Source organism: Myxine glutinosa, chromosome 2, assembly GCF_964187855.1.
Source record: "Myxine glutinosa chromosome 2, kmMyxGlut1.1, whole genome shotgun sequence".
NCBI classification, from domain to species: domain Eukaryota; kingdom Metazoa; phylum Chordata; class Myxini; order Myxiniformes; family Myxinidae; genus Myxine; species Myxine glutinosa.
Genome location: NC_136262.1, coordinates 144046013 through 144067683, shown reverse-complemented (window position 1 = coordinate 144067683; position 21671 = coordinate 144046013). Strand labels below are relative to the sequence as shown.

At 46.9% G+C, this 21671-nt stretch overlaps 1 protein-coding gene across 11 annotated transcripts in view; it reads right to left on the bottom strand.

Annotated features, from left to right (window-relative positions):
• The window catches only part of LOC137421193 (actin-binding LIM protein 1), a 488353-nt gene that overhangs the window by 181422 nt on the left and 285260 nt on the right, over positions 1-21671 (bottom strand). The window lies entirely within an intron of this gene.

Sequence of the window (21671 nt, the reverse complement as noted above, 5' to 3'; positions counted from 1 at the left end):
AAGCCAACGGTCGTCGGGGTGAACAAAAAAATAATGGGTGTAGTTGAAATTGAAAAGACGATGGAGGTAGCCCGGGAATTGAAGGGAGAAATGGAATATGTGCAAAGTCCCTGCTCACATCATGATGCTGTGCTTAATAACACTAATTAAAGTTTGCAGGTGGTGTTGGAGCGAAGAAGAAGAACCCCGAAGGTGAGTCGTGCTGTATATTGTGCGGGGAGATTTTGTAGAAGGATGTTTGGCGCGAAGAGAATTGTCGCACGCTTGGGATCGCGAAAGCACCCGGGCGTTCGTGGAAGGTCCTTTGTGTGCTGTGTTAAAGCGAATGGCACGCGTGTGAGGAAAAAGTGTGCGTCAAAGAGTGAGCGTGTTATAAGGTGTACGGAGTATGACACAGAGTGAGAGCGATATGGAGTGTACGTGCGAGGGTGAGAGTGACACGGAGAGTGAGTTGGTGGAGGAGCGGGTGCGAGGATACACGCTTGGGATGAGTGTGCGAGGAGGCACACCTGAGTTGGTTGTGGCGCGGGTGTGGGAGAGCCCATTGAAGCGCGTGCGTGGGTGGATGCAAGAGTGCACCCCCATGAGTGGTACGGAGTATGTACCGAGGGAGAGTGCGCAAGACGGTGCGCGAGGTGTGTTAAGGAAGTGTGCGAATGGTGAGTGTGCGCGAAAGGTGTGGTGTGTAACAGGGAGTGCGGTGGTGAAATGGACGGAGTGTGTGGAATGTACGGGCGGCGTTGGAACGCCGGGTTTGGTGAGTGTGAAAAGGGTCGCGTATGCGTGTGAGCGAGCGAGTAAGGCATCGACGTGGACCGGAGCAAGCATTTAGGGCGACGGATAGCATGCGCGGTGCACTTTGTTTGCAGCGAGGACCGGCCGGGACTGTAAGCGCGTCGCTCTTCGGAGCGTCAGTGCGCGATTCGGGGCCAGGTCTCGCACTGAATGGTCGGGTCCCCGCGTCAGAGCGGCGGATCGGCGCGATTCCGGGGGAGGGGGGGCCAGGTCGGATCTTCTCCCCCTGGCGGGGACGGGGTTCCGACCGGGGCGAGATTGAGCCATCGGGCCGGAGGCCGCAAGGATCTGCGCCGAGATGGTGCGTGGAATCTCGGCCCGTCCAAACCGCCTCCCCTGAACCGAATGCCGGACTGATTCAACCTGCAGGCGACCAAACCACCCGAATTCATTGCTCGGCTTTGCGAAACCGAGTTTTAATGATGTAACGACGCACCGAGGCTCAGATATAGTGGACTGTGATGATGATAGTGTTTTGGACCCGAAATTGAGGATAGGGAATTTGTGATTGGCAAAAATTTGATTGGCAACTGATTGGTAGAATGATTGGCAGTGATTGGCAAATTTTGATTGGTTGGAATTTGATGGAAAAATTAATAGTAGAAGATGCCCGATGTGGTGGGATGGCAAATCCACCATCCCTCACACGGGGCACATGAGCTATAGGTTTAAGGGGTTTATGGCAGTGTAAGCTCGCCGAGGGAGGGTTTGGATAACGGATAGGGATCTAGAGAAGAAGGACCATAGGTAACGGTAGCGTTAAGTAGCGACATTACACCTGTAGTGGGGACGTAGAGAGGTTAGAATGGTTGTTAATGACGTGGGATGTGCTTAGTTTAAAGGGAAGACGGGGAGCACCAAGTTAGCAGGGCACCAGGTAGGTCAGATGATGCCGTGCGTGTGTAAAAGTGTATGAGGAACAATTGTGGTTGTGCATTGTATGGAAAGATTGAAGAAGCCTGGGAGGAAGGAGGGTGCAGGAAGCACCAGGTGTAGGAGTGATTGCACAGGTGTGCAAATACAGGTGAGCATGGTTGTATGGAATAAATGGTCTGGAATATATGGAGTATGGAATGGATGGTGTGGAGTGAGTATGGTGGAAACTGTGGAGTGGAGTGGATGGTGCGAAGGTGTGAATGGGGGAAAAGTGGACCCCTATCACGAATACCCGGGGAGGGTAGTTTAAGAGTTAGGTAGAGAGAGTAGGTAAATTGTGGTTGGATATTGGCATCTGTGGTGCGTGGTGGAAGAATGGTGTTTGGATGGGTGCATTAGTGACGTGGAAATGGCTGGGCGTGTGGCCTGTTAGTGTGTGTAGTTAAATGGGCACTCCGCCACTGTTAGGATGTCGGCCAGGTGAGGCCGCAGGTGGGCTCTGGGAGCCAGTAGAGTTGTTGTGGATGGGGCCCGAGGATCCAAAGGACGGACCCAGGTAGCCCAGTGCCAGAGAGGGCACCGAGTGGGGAGAGCGCCAGAGGGCCTTCCCCAGGTAGATAGGTTAGGGTAAGGAGCAGGTAAGCTCGGAGGCAACTGCAGTGGTGGAGGTGTGCAGTTGGGTAGACCTGCTGGGAGAGCCACACGACCCAGTCCTGAAATTGTGCAAAGGCACAGGGAGTTGAACCGGGGGAGTGAGACCCCAAATTGATGAAGCACCACAGTTTGGTCAATGGGAATTTGGTTCTTAAAACCGCATAGAGTGTAAGATGGCCAATGGATTGGCAGAGAAAGACCCCAGGTAGTGTAAAGTGTATTAAAGTCATTTAGAGGATAGTTAGGATTAAGAATCTCCTCGCACCATCTACATCCACTCACCTGAGGTGACGCAACTCCACACCATGCCATGTTTTTATTATTTTTGTGCAAATGTTTGGAATGTGAGATGCATCATGACGTGGGTGTGACATTGTGTTGTTGTTCCATCTCTCCCTCCTTATGAGGATTGATGATGAATTGAATTTATGGCAAATTTTGGATTAATGGGATTGTGACGAATTTGGTGTCGGGGAAATATGGGGAGGACGAGACGGTAGCGACGGATTTGTAAAGGTGTAGATACGGGTGTAAGGGGCAAGGGTAGAACAGGTGACGGGTGGGGTGACGTACAATAGGGACAAGCTTTTCTCCGCTCGGTCTCCAGGCGCACATCGCCTTGCATTGCCTTTATTGATGTGTACCCTTGTGACCTTACCCCTCGCTAACCTGCCCTCTCTGTCTTCCTTCCCAGACCCATGGATCGTGTTCTCTGGGCACTGAGGGGAGCGTGCGGGAGTCCGCCATTGTGTGCCCGAACCCCCCGCAACCAGCTGCTTGCATCGATGCACCACTTATGGACCACATGTCTGTGGCTGAGCACCACTGATGGACCCCACGGGTTGGGGCATGGCCCCTCTGCTGGAACCGGCCAGGTTGGCCAGAGGAAGATCTTGCTGGCGGACCTCGGTAACGTGGCACCTATGCCATACAGGTGAACCACATATAGTCGGCCCCTGTGGGCCATAAATAAAAATGGACACGTTCTGTGCTTTTTATTATGTCCAAATAGGCCACCAGCAAGAAGAAGAAGTTGACAACATCAGGAAGAACAATGGCCAGCAGAGGGAGCCGAAGAGCAAGACCACCAGCAGGGGTTTGTTTTTTTATTATGAACTGTGGTGACTGTGCACTCCGGTGCGTTTTTGGTGCTTTATGGTGCTCTTTATTGGTGCTGGTGTGTCGATGCAGCGCAGGCTCTCTCCCCCCACCCCCCCCCCCCAAAAGAACTATCGCAGGTCCTGGGTTGCAGTGTAAATACAATCAACGTCACTTGTAAATAATGCTCCCCACCGTTCATGTTTAGTTTTGAGAAAAAAATTCCGCAATTCGGTTATCCTGTGGGCGTAAATCTGTTAGGCAGGGTGCAATGCAGCAGAGGGACATACTTATTTGTGTTTTAAAACTGTCACACTCAGGGTCAGGTTAAATGTAGAGGGAACTACACCTACGTGTCACACTAGGTTAAAGTTTTATAGGCCAGAGGACGTGCCTAGAGGATGAGGGTGCAGTGTTGCGGATTTGAATCTTGTTGTAAATATCACCCTGAGTAGTGTAATGATTCCTTGTAAATATCTCCGTTTTGTGTGTAAAGGTCAAAGGTCGTCCTCTTAGTTAGTCCATATACATGCACGTAGGCCACCATATACCCTTCTAAATAGTTATTTCCTTATTATGTGTATTAGTTTAAGGCTGTGTTTCCCATTAGTTGACTCTGCATTGCATCAAATTGAAATAAGGTAGAATCCCCTTTCAATTGCATTGCCTACATTACCAACTGCATTCGCCGCCATTGCCATGTGGTCAAGCCTCGGAGAAGAAAGGCGTGTCTCCACCTTGTCATAAGAAGGAGGAGTGAACCAGCCCCGATCAACCAACCAAGCACGAGGGGTTTGGCTTGAGAGGGCGGGATCGGGCAGTTTCACGAACGTTCCAGGGTGTGGCGCTATAAAACCCGTCATGCGGCGCCCCCCACCTCAGATCAGTGAAGGAGGAGCAGCAGAGTTGAGTTCAGTGGAGGAGGAGCAGCAGAGTTGAGTTCAGTGGAGGAGGAGCAGCAGAGTTGAGTTCAGTGGAGGAGGAGCAGCAGAGTTGAGTTCAGTGGAGGAGGAGCAGCAGAGTTGAGTTCAGTGGAGGAGGAGCTGTGTTGTTGAGTCCAGTGGAGGAGTGAGCACTGAGAGAGTTGAGTGAACAAACCGCAGCTTTGAGTCCACCGCAGCTGAACCAACCGCAGCTTCGAGACCACCGTAGTCCGGCCCCCCTGTGACACGCAGCTTCGACCCGCTGCTAAGCGGGAACCAGATTACTGTGGGATCGGTGGCCGTCGAGGTCGAGCCCGACGTCCCAGGCGGGAGCAAAACTCCAGCTGAACCTTCCTCCCCTTCCAGCCATTCATTCCAGTCATTCCTATCATCATTCCCCGTGTAAGTCTGACTGTCGTCGGTCTTTTGTGTTGTCCTGGGGTTTAAGTAAGACTGCATAGGTAAGCTAGAATTGCTCTGTGTCCTTCTGATCCTTCCATCCTTCTGTAAATTATTTTCGTTTCTTTCCTTCTCCTTGGTTCCTTTGATTGTGTAAATATTAGTAATAAATTATATTTGTTCTTCCTTACCTTCTGGTTTCCTCACATCCGTTCGTCCTTGTCTTTTCCCAATTGAATACCTGTGGCACGATTTGGCCAATGTTTAAGAATCGGGTCTAGTACTTGCTAATGGTTCGTGCCGCGGCTGCTAATCCGCTCGGCAATTAACATCTTGTCCGCGGTCGCGAACGAGGTTGCTCACCTGCCTCGCCGGAGGGAGCTGAGCAGCTTCAGGACTCACGTCGGTCAGTCACAGACAAGGGGATTAATCCCCCCCTTCTTAAGGGGAAAAGGGGCCGACGTTGAGATCCGCAATATATATATATATATATATATATATATATATATATATATATATATATATATATATATATATATACATATACATACAGACTTGGCATTTAATATGGAATTTTTTTTTTCTTGACATGGGTTTACTTTCTTAACTCAGTATATCAATCTGGTGAGTTTCTTTCACACTTTGGTGATTTATTTGTTAAAAGAACCATGTCACTGTCTGTCGCAGCAAGAAGTCAACAACAGGATTATATCACAGGTGGCGTGGCAAAATGTACGGACAGGTGCATTTGATGATTGGCTTCACAGTCAGGTATACAAGGGTTGTTGCGTTCTGTATCAGTGGAAAACAACTGCTGCACATTTCCAAAAGTTATTGCCGCTTCCGTCAACTTGACAATGCTGTTTGTCATGGAGTGGTGGCTTTACGAAATTACGGCATGAAACAGCGTGCTATTGCTCGGCAGTATGGCATCACTCAAGGTCAGGTGTCAAAGATCCTGAAACGAAATGTTCAGAGGGGTGTCCCTACTCCAATACCGAGGCCAGGACGTCCCCGCAGAACCACAAGGAGGGATGATCGCCAGCTGCACCGGTTAGTCTGCAATGGCCATACCAAGTCAGCTAATCGGCTTCGGGCTGAGTGGCAGCAACTGACAAATGTGCCTGTATCCAGAAGGCTAGTCAACCAACGACTGGTTCAAGCAGGCTATCGTGCCAGGCGTCCCCTGAGAAAGCCACGCCTGACCAGACAACACCGCCAGCGCCGATTGCAGTGGGCCACAGAGCACCGTCAATGGCAGCCAGGACACTGTAATCACGTGATCTTCAGTGATGAGTCTAGATTTCTGGTCTATCGTCAAGATGGCCGCGTTCGAGTGTGCAGACAAGTGCATGAAGCCTACAACAAAGATTGTGTTGTGCCAAGAGTCCAAGCTGGAGGTGGTGGGGTGACCGTTTGGGCTGCTTTTCATGCAGGGGCAAAACTGACCTGGTTGTTCTGAATTTAAACCTGAACCAGTTCAAGTACAGGGCCATTCTGGAAGAAACATTGCTTCCATTTCCTCGTGCAGCCTTTCGAGGAAACTTTGTCTTCCAAGATGACAATGCACGGCCTCATCGTGCTCGCATGATCCAACACTTTCTTGCTGACCGTGGTGTAGAGCATATGGAATGGCCTGCCATGTCCCTGGATATGAATCCGATAGAGAACTTGTGGGCAGAATGAACGCGTCAAATCGACCACTTGACCAGCAGCCGACCTCTGTGCATGAATTGCAGCAGGCAGGCTATTGTCACTGCATGGCAAGCGATTCCTGTCCAAACCTTGGCAAATCTCGTGAACAGCATGCCTCAACGTGTACGTGCTCTCCTGAATGCTCGTGGGGGGTACACGAAGTACTGAACTGTAATTTTACTGTCCGTAATCCCAGTCGTAATTTAACTTTTGTTTTTGTTGAAATATTTTTTGGCTAATGTGCAAAAGAAAGAGATACTTCTGGAAAACGTACAGAAGTTTAACACAGTACTGTCCATGAATATAGTTCGATATCAGTTTACATCACTTTCAAGGATCAATTTATTTGTTTCGAAATGTCAAATGTGGTTTTTGTTTCTTTTAAAGGTCACATTAACAAAATCAAGAATAATTTCAACATAATTCCAATGAACTTTTGGTTCTAAGACATCTTGAAAAGTAAGTATCGCTTCGGATATGAAATCTTTCCTCTTCTCCAATGGCTTGATCTCTGATCATCAATTTGGTTTCAGACCAGGTCACTCGACTCTGGACATGCTGCTTCTGCTGTCTCAACAATGGATGGAGGTCCTCAATGCCAAACAGGAAATTAGAGCTGTCTCCCTCGACATATCACGTGCCTTCGATACGGTCTGGCATCCCGCTCTGCTCACCAAACTCTCCTCCTTTGGTATCGATGGAAATCTCCACGCATGGCTGGCGGACTTCCACTCTCGACGTAGTCAACGTGTGGCCCTGAATGGGTTTCTCTCATCTCCTCTGCCTGTTCAGGCTGGAGTTCCCCAAGGCAGTGTTCTGAGCCTTGTGCTTTTTCTGGTCTTCATCAATGATCTCTCTGACTCTCTTGAAAATCCTCTCTATCTCTTTGCTGATGACTCCACTCTCTGCCGCTCCATTCCTCATCCCTCAGATCGGCAGTCTGCAGCCTCCTCACTCTCTGCAGACCTGGACAAAATCACAGACTGGGCAAACAAGAGGAACATGTCTTTCAATCCTGACAAATCTCACACTTACGATGTCTCTCCGAAAAGACCGACTGGACAACCCTCCCATCTACTTTCTGAATAATCCTCTCCAAGAAGTTCTGTCACTCAAGCTTTTGGGTCTCACTATCTGCCATGATCTTACCTGGGCAAACCACATTTCCAAGCTGGCCTCCAAAGCCAGTCGCCGACTGGGCATCCTCCATCGTGCGAAGTCCTTCCTTGGCACACCTGAGCTCCTCACCACATACAAGGCTTTCATCCGCAGCTCAATGGAATACTGCTCTCCCCTCTGGGCTGGTGCTCCTGCCTCACACCTAGCTCGTCTTCACGCTGTTGAAACGAAAGCGTTCAGAATCATTGGAATCTCCCGCGATGACGCTATCTCCGAGGGCCTTTCACTTACTCACCGCAGGCAGGTTGGTGGTCTTTCCGTCTTCTACCGACTCCTCTCCGGCCTTGCTCCCCCAGCTCTCTCTGGGCCCTGTCCCCCAAATATTCCTGCAGGTCGCACAAGATCTGCCTGCAACCCTCTTATGGTTAAACTGCCAAAATCAAGACTCTCTGCTCACCTTCACTCCTTCATTCCTCTTTTCTCCCGCCTCTGGAACAAACTCCCTCACTCTCTTCAATCCCACTCCTCCCTCCAGGTCTTTAAAACGGCTGTTCACCACCATCTCTTATCTTCCCCAATCCAAAACCTTGATCTTTTCTACCCCCGCTAATTTCGCCGCAAATCCACTTTTTTGAGGTGACTTTTGTCTTCTTTCCTGGATGTCCTTGGTGTCCTTGCGTTTTATACCTATCCTGCCTCCCCCCAGGCCCTCTGCCTCCCACACATCTCCCGATGTCCCTGCCCTCAAATGTTGTGTTTGTGTGCTTCCTCCCCTTCTCTCCCCATCTTGTCGACCGCTCCCACTTTTATGTGCTTTGTTTACTTGTTTGTTTGATTTGTTTGTTTGATAAATGTTCGCTCTTTCACGAGCCTCGACTCTGTATACAAAAAAATAAAAAAATAAAAAACGTTCACCCCCACAAAAAAAATATTCCATATTAAATGCCAAGTCTGTATATATATATATATATATATATATATATATATATATATATATATATATATATATGTTAGCCATTAGGGTTTAAACCCCATGACTCAATTGAGTATAACATCTGAAATTATATATCGTGCTTCTGAAAACTGATTTGAACTCAGCTGCAGGCAGAGGCGAGTGGACAAAATGTGGTTTCGAGGCTCGACGTGCAGGGTGGATCCTTAGCCCAGTAAACAAGTCCTTGAATGTATGTGCCAAACAGTAGATAATATGCTCGCGACCCACGTACAGGGAAAACATGTCGCCAAACGCCTCCTTCACGAAGGGAATAATTAATTATATATCTTTGTAGTTTCTAGTATGTCTCCTAAAATCAAGGACGTAACCAACCTCGGGAGAAATATAGACATTACACATCCTTGATTGTTATTGTATTCAGCACGTGTATCCAATCATTCATCTACCATTTAGCCTAGTGTATGAGAATATTTTCTTCGGCCTGCGCTCGGGTCTGATATGTTTAGATAAAGAGCCAAAAGGGCTCAGCCTATCCCATGCTTACATCTGTTTGTCTAAGTTTGGCCTTCTTCAAGAAGGGACGAGGGAAGGTGGGTCTTTATGGCCCAGGGTTTGCTATGTCTTTAGCGCAGATTCTTGTCTGATATTTTGCTATAAATGAAATGCCTTTTTGCTCATTTTTCAGCGAGTGTCTTGAGAAATTGCCCGCTGCGTGTTAGGCGGTGCATTCTTGAGCCTCGCTCCACACTGTGTGTTTGTAATCGATTTTATTAAACATTGTTGCTCTGATTCTTCTTCTTCTTCCTTCCCTTGAGGTCTTAGACCGACAATTTTGGTGTCAGGAGTGGGATCATCCAAGTGTGCAGACGAGGTGGACCCTCACGTTCCAGGTCGGGGAGGAGGCCTGCCGGCACCTAATTTGGGTAAGCAATTTTTGCACATCGAAATTGAAGCCTCCTGCCTTGCTTTGGACGTGTGGACCTCTGTCGGCTGCACTACCTGGCTTGCATTCCGAACCATATTTAGTTTAAACCAGAGCAGCAGTGGGTAATGAATCGATTATACAGGGCGCCCGAGATAAGGAGGGATATCCCTCAGGTAAGCTTCCTGCGTGGGAAGCAGGTAGACCCATATGTGGGTGATAGATAATAGGTGTTAAGTTACTCCGGCGTGAGAACTGCGTTTAAGGTTAGGGATCGGGGGGCGACCCGATCTTAGGACTACCAGGAGGGACTAGCCCAAGAAAGGTAGGATGATGAGTATTTTAAGTTAAGCTACGCACTGGATGTGTTGGAGTGAGCACAGGTATGTTGTGTGCTGAGTGGAAGCGATGCTGCATTGTCGAGCATGCTTCCAAGGAAGACTTTGGGATGCTAGAGTTGGAAGCGTTTTTGTTTTGTATCTCAAGGGAGATATTGGTTATTTCTTATATGTGGAAATAGAAAATGTTTATGTGGTTTTTGGAGAATAAAGGGTCAGTCACATGGTATTTGTGTATAAGGGAATGAATGATCTGTCATTGCAGCGTGTATTTGTGTTTATGGTGTGAGTCATTGAAGTGTGTCATGGATTGACAAGGGGTTCCCCAAATTGCCTACGGGCGTTGGGCAATCCGGATGAGTAAAATTGGCAGGGAATAATGAGTATGTTATGGAGAGCATGTGTAGACAGGGCTTTAAAACAAGTGTTCAATTACATCCCCACATTAACGGCTCTCCAAATGTAGTAAGGGAGAATGGGAGTGAAAGTCAAAAATGATAGGCTGTCAACCGACTGGGTGTTTATTCAACGGCATGGCCGGGGCTTGTATTTGGCCGACTTGGGATGGCAGAATGCGTTGAATGAAGGCAAGAATGACATGTGATGCTGACGTGAGTCCAATCGGAAGGATGGATGGTTATGGTTTCACCCGGTCTGTTTATCTGTCTGTCTGTCCGGACACAGAGCTCTTGGGGAGAGCCAGAATGGGTTGGGGTGACCAAGATGAATGTGGACAATATATTAATTGTTTGCCATTGTGAAAATTTGCCCCTGCCTATTTGCCGGTCTGTCTGTCTGTCACATTGGACCCTCAGAAAAGGTTTTGTGAAAGGGGTTACACTTGATGGGCCAACTTATAGACAGGAACATGGAATTTGTACAGAATGCAGGCGATAACCCACCTGTGTCTATCTCTGTGTGTGTGTGTCCGTATTTGTCTGGCTTTCTGGCTGTCCATGGAGTCATGTCTCTGAACACTGATTTTGAGGGAGTTGCAGGCGTGATGGAGTTGCAGGTGCGGACCAAAGCGGTGTCCGCGGTATCTACTGGGGGGGGGGGGGGGGGGGAACAATGAATGTAAAGTTGTGTATTTCGTTTAAAAACGTTGTGTTAGATTGCTACATGCAGAATGACCCCAATCAAGAAGGTGATTGGGGGCTGGTGAAGATTGGATCACGGCTCTGCAGACGAGGTGAACAGAACTCCACCAGGTATGTGGGAATCACATCAATTAAATTATTGCTCAAAGGGAGGTGATAGAGCAAAATGAAGAAGATTGTCATGTGGACCGCAAGGCTAACCTCCGCTCTTGCAGGGAAATGGCTTTGGGAGGCTAGTTATTTTTCAGATAATTTTTCCAGTGGGTTTATACTGGTGTGAAATTCGCGTATCTAGGAAGGAAGGGGAAAAAAAAAATGTCCAGGTATTGATAGGATAACAGTGAAATTTTGAAGTGAAGTGAAGGATAACAGTGAAGTGTTAGTGTGTTCGTTGCGATTTTTGGGAATGGCAGGGTATTGTCGTACATGGATAATTGACTATGCGTTACTAGCAAAACCTCTATATGAGGCGACGAAAAACGACCAGCCACGGATGGTAAACTGGACGGACAATCGAATACGCTGCTACGAAGGACTCAAACGAGCCCTGATAACGGCCCCAACCTTGGGCCTTCCCGATTATAAAAAGGCCTTCACACTTTTCACCCATGCAGTAGGGGGATTCGCACAATCCGTGTTAACTCAGACTCATGGAGATAGGGAACGTCCGGTAGTCTATTTCAGCAAAAAGCTTGATGCGGTAGAACAAGGCTTTCCGCTGTGTCTACAAGCCGTGGCGGCTGCCCGATACGCAGTTGAGCGGACGGCCGACATAGTTATGGGACATCCGGTCCTTTTACAGGTACCGCATTGCGTCCATACACTACTACAACAGCGAAACACACAACATCTCACAGCCACTCGACTGATGCAATACGAAACGGCATTAATTATGGCACCCAACGTGACGGTGATGCGGTGTACCATTCTTAACCCAGCGACACTTTTGCCAACAAAGGAGGAGGGAATCCCGCGCGTTTGCACGGACGTGGTCCAATTAATATCAACGGTAAGGCCTGACTTACAGGACACTCCGCTACAGGAAGCCGATCATACCTATTACGTCGATGGTTCAGCCAAACGGGCTTGGGACGGATCCCTGTTATCTGGGTACGCAGTATGCTCGGATACGGAGACGGTCGAAAGCGGCCGCCTCCCGCCCACCTGGTCAGCACAACAAGCTGAACTGTACGCACTCACGAGAGCGTGCGAAGGAAGCGAGGAAAAGGCAGTGACAATTTATACAGACTCGGCATACGCACACGGAGTGGTCCACGACAAAGGGGCCATATGGAAAATGAGAGGGTTCCTCACTTCAGCGGGAGCACTCATTAAAAATGGGGACTTAGTGCGAAATCTGCTTCATAGTATTATGCTTCCACGTGAAATAGCTGTAGTTAAATGCCGAGGTCACCAGCGTACAGACGACGCTGTGGCCCGTGGAAACGCCCGAGCCGACGAAGCAGCAGCACTAGCGGCAAACCAACAAGTTGGGTATAATATGCCAGTAGTTACGCGCAAACAGGGCGCTAAAGCGACTGCCCAGACAGACGTTCCGACATCCGCACCTACAGAGTTCGATGTAATACAATTACAAGCCGCGGCCTCAAACGTAGAACATCAAGATTGGATTAAATTGGGAGCTCAGCGCCCTGCAGAAGGACAAATGTGGACGATTAATGACAAACCCGTGGCACCGCGAGCTTTATTGCCATGGTTGGCACGCATGGCGCATCAAAATGGCCATGTGTGCCATAGGGGGGTGATGAGGCAGGTCACTTCCACCTGGGCAGCACCAGGCCTTTCGACTGTGGTTACCATGGTCTGTCGCTCGTGCGCTATATGTCAACGGCATAATAGGGGGGCACCCCCCAGACGCCGCCACAACGTGGGTCACCCGGCTCCCGTCGGGCCGTTCTGTCATATCCAGTTCGATTTTTTCAATTTACCGCCTTGTATGTCCTTTAAGCATGTACTGGTAGTGGTGGACATGTTCACCAAGTGGGTGGAGGCCTACCCATGCGTCAGGGCTGACGCTATAACGGTGGCCAAGTGCCTTTTGCGGCACTTTATATGTCGATTCGGTGTCCCGCAGAAAGTGTCATCCGATCAGGGCGGGCACTTCACAGGTGACGTCATTAAAGCCGTGTTAAAGGCCTTGGGAGTGATACAGTCGTTCCACTGTGTTTACTGCCCGCAATCGGCGGGACTTGTAGAACGAACGAATGGCACACTGAAAGGTAAGTTGGCAAAGATTTGCGACGAGACAGGCCTCAAGTGGCCGGAGGCCCTTCCGCTAGCGTTAATGAGCGTGCGCTCCACTCCAGGGCGCACCACTGGTCTCTCTCCGCACGAGATATTAATGGGTCGGCCCATGAGTTTGCCGGTATCGGCGCCAGTGGATATGGCAGCCCTTGAATTACCTATCATGGATGACATGCTTCTAAAGTTTTGCATAGGTTTGTCCCATGTGGCACGCAGCATACATGAACGTGTTCGGGAGGCCCTGCCGGAGCCAACAAGCAAGCCTATCCACACCTTCGAGGCAGGAGATTACGTGCTGGTGAAGCATTTCACCCGTAAGACTGCGCTCGAACCAAGGTGGACGGGGCCATACCAAGTTCTTCTGATCACACCAACAGCGGTGTTTTGTGAGGGCAAGTCGTCCTGGGTACATGCCACACATTGTAAGTTGGCCATACCCACAAACACAGACACCTCAAACGCACCACCACAGATCGAGGATGCTGCACCACCGCCTGTTAGGGGTGGCAATCACACTTAGTTTAATATACCGCTTTGCCAGCACTGCACCTGCCGCGTCACGCCTCAAGTGGGGGGACACGAGGGCATGGGCGAACACGGAGACATATGCATATGGCGACCAAACCATTAAGGTCTACCGGCAGAGAGTTATCTGGGGCCAGGGGCTAAAACAGGTGTCTGCAACAGGTGCATGGGATGCTAAGAGAGGTATTAGAGGACATTGGATTGACTTTAAATTGAAATGAAAATTGAAAGGGTGGATTAGGAAAATGAATTTGTTCAAATAATCGTGGCATCTGTGGGAGGCAACAATTTTGTGCCAGAATAGTGTATGGGAGCCGTCATCAGGGAAGCGTCGTTAAATGGCAGTAGGTTTAGACAGATATTGAAAGGGTTCGTGCAATGTCATTTTGGGGCTTATGGCTCGCCATTGTCTGTCTGCCAGTTAGGGTGGGCAGAGGGAAGAGGGAGTGATACTGCTCTGGCCTCTTGCTCGGCAGAATTGAGTATTGCTGGTTTTACCCCTGTTCAAAATTGAGCTCTCGAGAGCTGATTAACATTAGGATGCATCTCTCAAGGGACCCCTGGGTGGTCTCGAGAGCTGAGCTGTGAAATATGATGACGTTGTCTTATGGACACTTTGTGAGTGACTAGACACGTGCCTGAAAGGGGAAATTGTATTCATAACTCATGTGGGTTGTGTCTGAAGAAAAGGTTTAAAAGGAAGTGTGAAGAAGGTCATGGAAAGTGCAAAGATGATTGGAGTGGAAAGTCGAATCAGATGGATTATTTGTCAATGACAGGTGACTGCAGGAATTGATGAGAAAGTGGAGGAAAAGGTTATAAAAGTTAATGGAAAAGGCAGGAAATAAAGAAAAGTGGTTAGTTATGGACTGTTGTTTCGTGATAAGAAGGTGATACAAGGGGTTGGCTTGCACTGGGGGGGAAATGGTTGGTAAATCATGTATTATTAGATGTAGGGAAGATGATTAAAAGGAAGGTATTTTCGGAAATTGGTGAAAGTAAATATGGCATTCGAATTTCCAGACACGACACAGGAAATGCGGCTATGAATAAGCCAACCATCTGAGAGATAAGGAACTAAATGCCAATTGGTGGGACGGGGGGCTAGGAATTTGACCATGGTGTGTGTAAGAAAGTATTTTTCAGGATGGAAAGTGAAGAAGCCGCCGACAACGACTATGGTTCTGACCACAAAGGCCGTCGACCTGAATGGGCCCTTCAACAAGGCAGTTGTGACCAGCGCTCCAGAAAATTGTATTGAATTTTGTGATGACTGTGATACTTGTGTTGATCCCATGTGGGAACTGGCTGCTGCCTGTATTGATTTTTGTGATGACTGTGATACTTGTGTGGAAAACCCCTTGCGTGTACTGGCTAACGCCTCTTATGTATTATGAATGATTGGCTAATAGATAGTCTCGCATTAGTAATGGAACGAATTGGAAACGAAACCCGAATCGCAGAACTACAATTGGAAAACGAATTAGTGCATATGCGAACGATGGTGATGCAGAATCAAGTGGCTTTGGATATGTTATTGGCAGAAAAGGAAGGAGTATGTGGGGAAAACGATGAACCTATTGATGCTTGGGATTCTGATAATGATGATTTTAGTTGGGATGATTATACCTGTGATTTAGAAAGTGTAGGTTCTTTTAAAGGTTATTGCTATTATGCCAGCAGTGAGGAGCGGATGGCAAACATGTATCCGGGATATCCGGAAGAACCACCTTCACCACCACTTACACCACCCAGCAATCACATGTACAAGGCTTGATGGCATTGGACGTCGATTGTTTGCCCTAATTCGCGAGGACCACGCCTGCATAAAGAGGGCCCCTAATCTGGCTGGCAACTGGGTCGCACCTACGCCGTGACGAGGGTGGATTCGGAATCTGGCCGGGCGGCAGCAATCTCTTAACCAGGCGCCGTCGTCGCGAATTAGGGCTAACAATTTATACGTTGAATGTTAGACGGCCAGTTAGGGCCGGTATCTCTCTTTGAGCATACGTGACGCTATGTCGTGCCTGGCATGTGGCTAATTGGGATGCTGACCACTGGGGTATACGGTGTCTTTCCAAGGAGTTGTCTTGTAAAGACAAAGGAAGGAACTGTTAGCCATTAGGGTTTAAACCCCATGACTCAATTGAGTATAACATCTGAAATTATATATCGTGCTTCTGAAAACTGATTTGAACTCAGCTGCAGGCAGAGGCGAGTGGACAAAATGTGGTTTCGAGGCTCGACGTGCAGGGTGGATCCTTAGCCCAGTAAACAAGTCCTTGAATGTATGTGCCAAACAGTAGATAATATGCTCGCGACCCACGTACAGGGAAAACATGTCGCCAAACGCCTCCTTCACGAAGGGAATAATTAATTATATATCTTTGTAGTTTCTAGTATGTCTCCTAAAATCAAGGACGTAACCAACCTCGGGAGAAATATAGACATTACACATCCTTGATTGTTATTGTATTCAGCACGTGTATCCAATCAATCATCTACCATTTAGCCTAGTGTATGAGAATATTTTCTTCGGCCTGCGCTCGGGTCTGATATGTTTAGATAAAGAGCCAAAAGGGCTCAGCCTATCCCATGCTTACATCTGTTTGTCTAAGTTTGGCCTTCTTCAAGAAGGGACGAGGGAAGGTGGGTCTTTATGGCCCAGGGTTTGCTATGTCTTTAGCGCAGATTCTTGTCTGATATTTTGCTATAAATGAAATGCCTTTTTGCTCATTTTTCAGCGAGTGTCTTGAGAAATTGCCCGCTGCGTGTTAGGCGGTGCATTCTTGAGCCTCGCTCCACACTGTGTGTTTGTAATCGATTTTATTAAACATTGTTGCTCTGATTCTTCTTCTTCTTCCTTCCCTTGAGGTCTTAGACCGACATATATATATATATATATATATATATATATATATATATATATATATATATATATATATATATACATATATATATATATATATATATATATATATACTATATATATATATATATATATATATATATATATATATATATATATATATATATATATATAGACAGACATAAAGACAGTTAGACAGATACACATAAAGATAGATATGACAGACAAATTGGAAAACATAGATAGATGGATATATAAATACAGATTTGGCATTTAATATGGAATATTTTTTTTGTGGGGCTGAACTTACTTTTCAAGATGTCTTAGAACCAAAAGTTCATTGAAATTATGTTGAAATTATTCTAGATTTTGATAATGTGACCTTTAAAAGAAACAAAAACCACATTTGACATTTCGAAACAAATAAATTGATCCTTGAAAGTGATGTAAACTGATATCGAACTCAATTCATGGCCAGTACTGTGTTAAACTTCTGTACGTTTTCCAGAAGTATCTCTTTATATTGCACATTAGCCAAAAAAAATTTCAACAAAAACAAAAGTTAAATTACGACTGGGATTACGGACAGTAAAATTACAGTTCAGTACTTTGTGTAACCCCCACGAGCATTCAGGAGAGCACGTACACGTTGAGGCATGCTGTTCATGAGATTTGCCAAGGTTTGGACAGGAATCGCTTGCCATGCAGTGACAATAGCCTGCTGCAATTCACGCACAGAGGTCGGCTGCTGGTCCAAGTGGTCGATTTGACGCGTTAATATTGTCCACAAGTTCTCTATCGGATTCATATCCGGGGACATGGCAGGCCACTCCATATGCTCTACACCACGGTCAGCAAGAAAGTGTTGGATCATGCGAGCATGATGAGGCCGTGCATTGTCATCTTGGAAGACAAAGTTTCCTCGAAAGGCTGCACGAGCAAATGGAAGCAATGTTTCTTCCAGAATGGCCCTGTACTTGAACTGGTTCAGGTTTCCATTCAGAACAACCAGGTCAGTTTTGTCCCCTGCATGAAAAGCAGCCCAAACGGTCACCCCACCATCTCCAGCTTGGACTCTTGGCACTATACAATCTTTGTTGTAGGCTTCATGCACTTGTCTGCGCACTCGGACGCAGCCATCTTGACGATAGACCAGAAATCTAAACTCGTCACTGAAGGTCACGTGATTCCAGTGTCCTGGCTGTCATTGACGGTGCTCTCTGGCCCACTGCAATCGGCGCTGGCGGTGTTGTCTGGTCAGGCATGCTCTCAGGGGACGCCTGGCACGATAGCATGCTTGAACCAGTCGTTGGTTGACTCGCCTTCTGGATACAGGCACATTTGTCAGTTGCTGCCACTCAGCCCTAAGCCGATTAGCTGAATTGGTACGGCCATTGCGGACTAACCGGTGCAGCTGGCAGTCATCCCTCCTTGTGGTTCTGCGGGGACGTCCTGGCCTCGGTATTGGAGTAGGGACACCCCTCTGAGCATTTCGTTTCAGGATCTTCGACACCTGACCTTGAGTGATGCCATACTGCCAAGCAATAGCACGCTGTTTCATGCCGTAATTTCGTAAAGCCACCATTCCATGACAAACAGCATTGTCGAGTTGACGGACCATCTTCAGAGGAAGCGGCAATAACTTTTGGAGACGTGCAGTAGTTGTTTTCCACTAATACAGAACGCAACAACCCTTGTATACCCGACTGTGAAGCCAATCATCAAATGCACCTGTCCGTACATTTTGCCATGCCACCTGTGATATAATCCTGTTGTTGACTTCTTGCTGCGACAGACAATCAGTGACATGGTTCTTTTAACAAATAAATCACCAAAGTGTAAAAGAAACTCACCAGATTGATATACTGAGTTAAGAAAGTAAACCCAAGTCAAGAAAAAAAAAATATTCCATATTAAATGCCAAGTCTGTAGATAGAAAGACACAAATAGATAGACAGACACAAATAGATAGACAGACATACATGAAAAGATAGTGGAAGCATAAGTAAGGAGTTTGAGGTTTCGTTTGTAAGGGAATTCGTTCTCGACACAAGTTATTTAGTACGCCTCACGTGCAGAGGTGGATTAAGGTGGGGGCACAGGAGGCACGTGTCCCAGACCCCGAGACATGGAGGTCCCCAGTTACCATGGGTTGAGGGGAATTACATGTGTTTAAATTAACCTTGGTTAAGTCCTTTTCTGACCTTATTCGCTAATATTTTCTGTAACAAAAACATTACCAGTTGAAATATTGTGCATATGCATTACAAAATTTAATACATATATTTATTTAAATATAAGTAACATAACACTCACCTGTGGTGTTATTTTAATTTATAATGATTTTATTCGGAAGAATACACAACGGCCCCCCGATCTTGAGTGTGCCGTGGGCTGAAGCCTTAACCGGCACTGCTCACATGTGCATGGAAAGATGGTGGAACATGAGATGAGTAAGGGGTCGCATGTTGGGTTTGCAAGAGAAATCGTTTGAAACTGAGTGAAGGTTTATCGGTGAAGTAAATGGATAAAAAGCAAATTATTTATTGGACGGAATTATTGGTGGGTTATATTATTTCTGGTACGTCAGCGAACCAGCCACACTGACATTATACATCGTCCGTGAAACTTTGTGCTTCCACTCACACAAGGCATTGTCAGAGCATCCTTCTGTATGCCTCAAATGTTCATAAAAAGATAAAGCATGCAATAGTATGGAGTCGCAGGTTCCGTTTGTAAGGAAATATCATTTCATCGCTACAGAGGCACAGGCTTGTTTTAACTAAGGATAATGACCTGACTGAACTTTAGTTTCTGTGATGTCATGATCTACACCAATCACAATACAAACATTTATTTTGTACAAATTTATTTATAATATAGGTGATATTATTTATTTGTAATTTATTTGCAATCAAAAAAGGTCCAAGTGGTGTAAAGCTCAAAATGGTCAAGTGTTACGTGCTCCTCCCCAAACCCCGGTCACGGTGTACCTCCGAGCCCCGAAAGGAGTCACGGCAGAAAGATTTGTTATTCTGGGTGTCAATGACCAATGGTGAAACCACTCCAATTGTTACCAAAAAACAAGTATTGTATTAAGGTCACACAAGAATAACAGCACAAGAACAATATTAATCAATTGTACAACAAATAGTATATCATTCCTATGATGGTACCATCAGTTTCGTACAATATAACTCACTGTGCTCCAAGTGAGCGAAAAGAACATTCCCAAAGTCTCTGTCCCGGCACCAAGCCAAAGTCGATCCATGCTCCGGTGATCGCAAGAACGATGTCGTATCGAGACCAGAATCCAGTTCGGCTGACAGTCAACGCTGCCAAAGAGGGGCAAAGGTGCCCTCAAAAGGCGACTGGGAAATCATACCTTCGGGCATGAACGTTCAACAGCTCCCAAACGGAGAACCACAAATTCCAAATCGAAATCCACGTTACACACGCAAACCAGGCTAACGGCTGGGTACGGTGAAATGGCTGGAGCGAGATGAAAAGGCTGGAGTGATGCGAAATGGCGGGAGCGAGGCAAAATGGCCGACGGGCCCGTACTGAAGGCGTACCTGCACTCCAACAACGATTCTCTTCGGAATCAACCGCAAAACCTGTCACGCAGGTGTATCTGTCACAGCGATAACCACACTGTCACAGGAATCCCTTTCCCAGGAAACCCAAAGTTCGCTCGTGACCCCCGTTCGCCAGCGTCTCCTCGAGACCTCAAAGCAGCTCGGCTTTCTTTTTCGACCTCTCTTGCTCCGCTTTTCCTCCTCCTCTTCTTCTTCCGATTTTCTCCCGATCCGGTTTCCGGTTTCTTTTAAAACACTAATTTTTTCACCTTTTGAAAACAGTTATCTCCATTTCACTTAAACGATAACAATAATTATAGTACATGGAACCAAAAGTGCTCACAGTGGATGAAAACCACAATGATGGAAGTGACGAATCCATAACACAAGGGTCTTACTTATGGGTCTTTGGGGTCTTCGTAGTCTTTAGAGTCATTTGGGCCCTTGAGGTCTTTTAGGTATTTTAGGTATTTTGGGTCTTCAGGGTCTTTTTGGTACTCTGAGTCTTTGGGGGTCTTCTGGGTCATTTGAGTCTTCAGGGTCTTTTAGGTCATCATGGTCTTTGGGGTCTTCTGGGTCATTTGGATGTTTTGGATCTTCAGGTTATTTTGGCTCCTCTCGGTCTGAAACGGTCTTTGGGGTCTTTTGCATCTTCGGGTTATTTAAGTTTATTTTGGGTTTTTGGGTTATTTTGGGTCTTTGTATTCTTTCGGGTCTTTTGGGTTTTCAGGGTATTTTGGTCTTTGGTGCGTTTTCGGTCTTCATTGTACTTTGGGTCTTTAAGGGTTTTTGTGGTCTTCTGGGTCCTTGGGGTGGTTTGGGTCATTGGTGTCTTTAAGGGTCTTGGGGAACTTAAAGGGTCTTCAAAGGTCCAAGGGGTCTCGGCAATCTAAAGGGTCGAAAGGTATATTCCAACAGTATGTAATTAATTGACAGGATGCGACCGACATTCAAATAGTACGTAATTAATAGATATATATTCACACGGCTTCACGAACCGTGTTTGTCGTTTTTATATATTATCTATCTATAATTCCACTAATCTCTGTCTGTGTGTGTGTGTGTGTGTGTGTGTGTGTGTGTGTGTGTGTGTATGCGACCGCTGTTTCTCGACAACTACCGGTCCGATATACTTGAAACTTGCCAGGTATATTGCTGGGGACCCGAGGATGTGCCTTTTCAAGGTTTCATATTAATCGGACAAGTAGTTACCGAGCTATGTCCAAAAAACGATTCAACCAATCAGAGAGCAGCGAGCTATCACGTGTGCCGAACGTGCCGAACAGACTCTGCCTCGGACGGCACATTTGAGAGCGTATTCATTTATTTCACGTTGGCAAACTATGTTGGCGTTAAACTATGTTTTAAAACTAATTAAAACTACTTTGCGATTCATTGTAACTGCGATTCGTAACTGCCGTTCGCTTTGGCTTTGCGAATGGACCAAACCATTTCATGTAAATAGAGGGGGGGGATTGTCACCGTACTCGCAAGCCGTTCGCTTTGGACCAAACCATTTCATGTAAATAGAGGGGGGGGATATAATTTTAGATATAGATA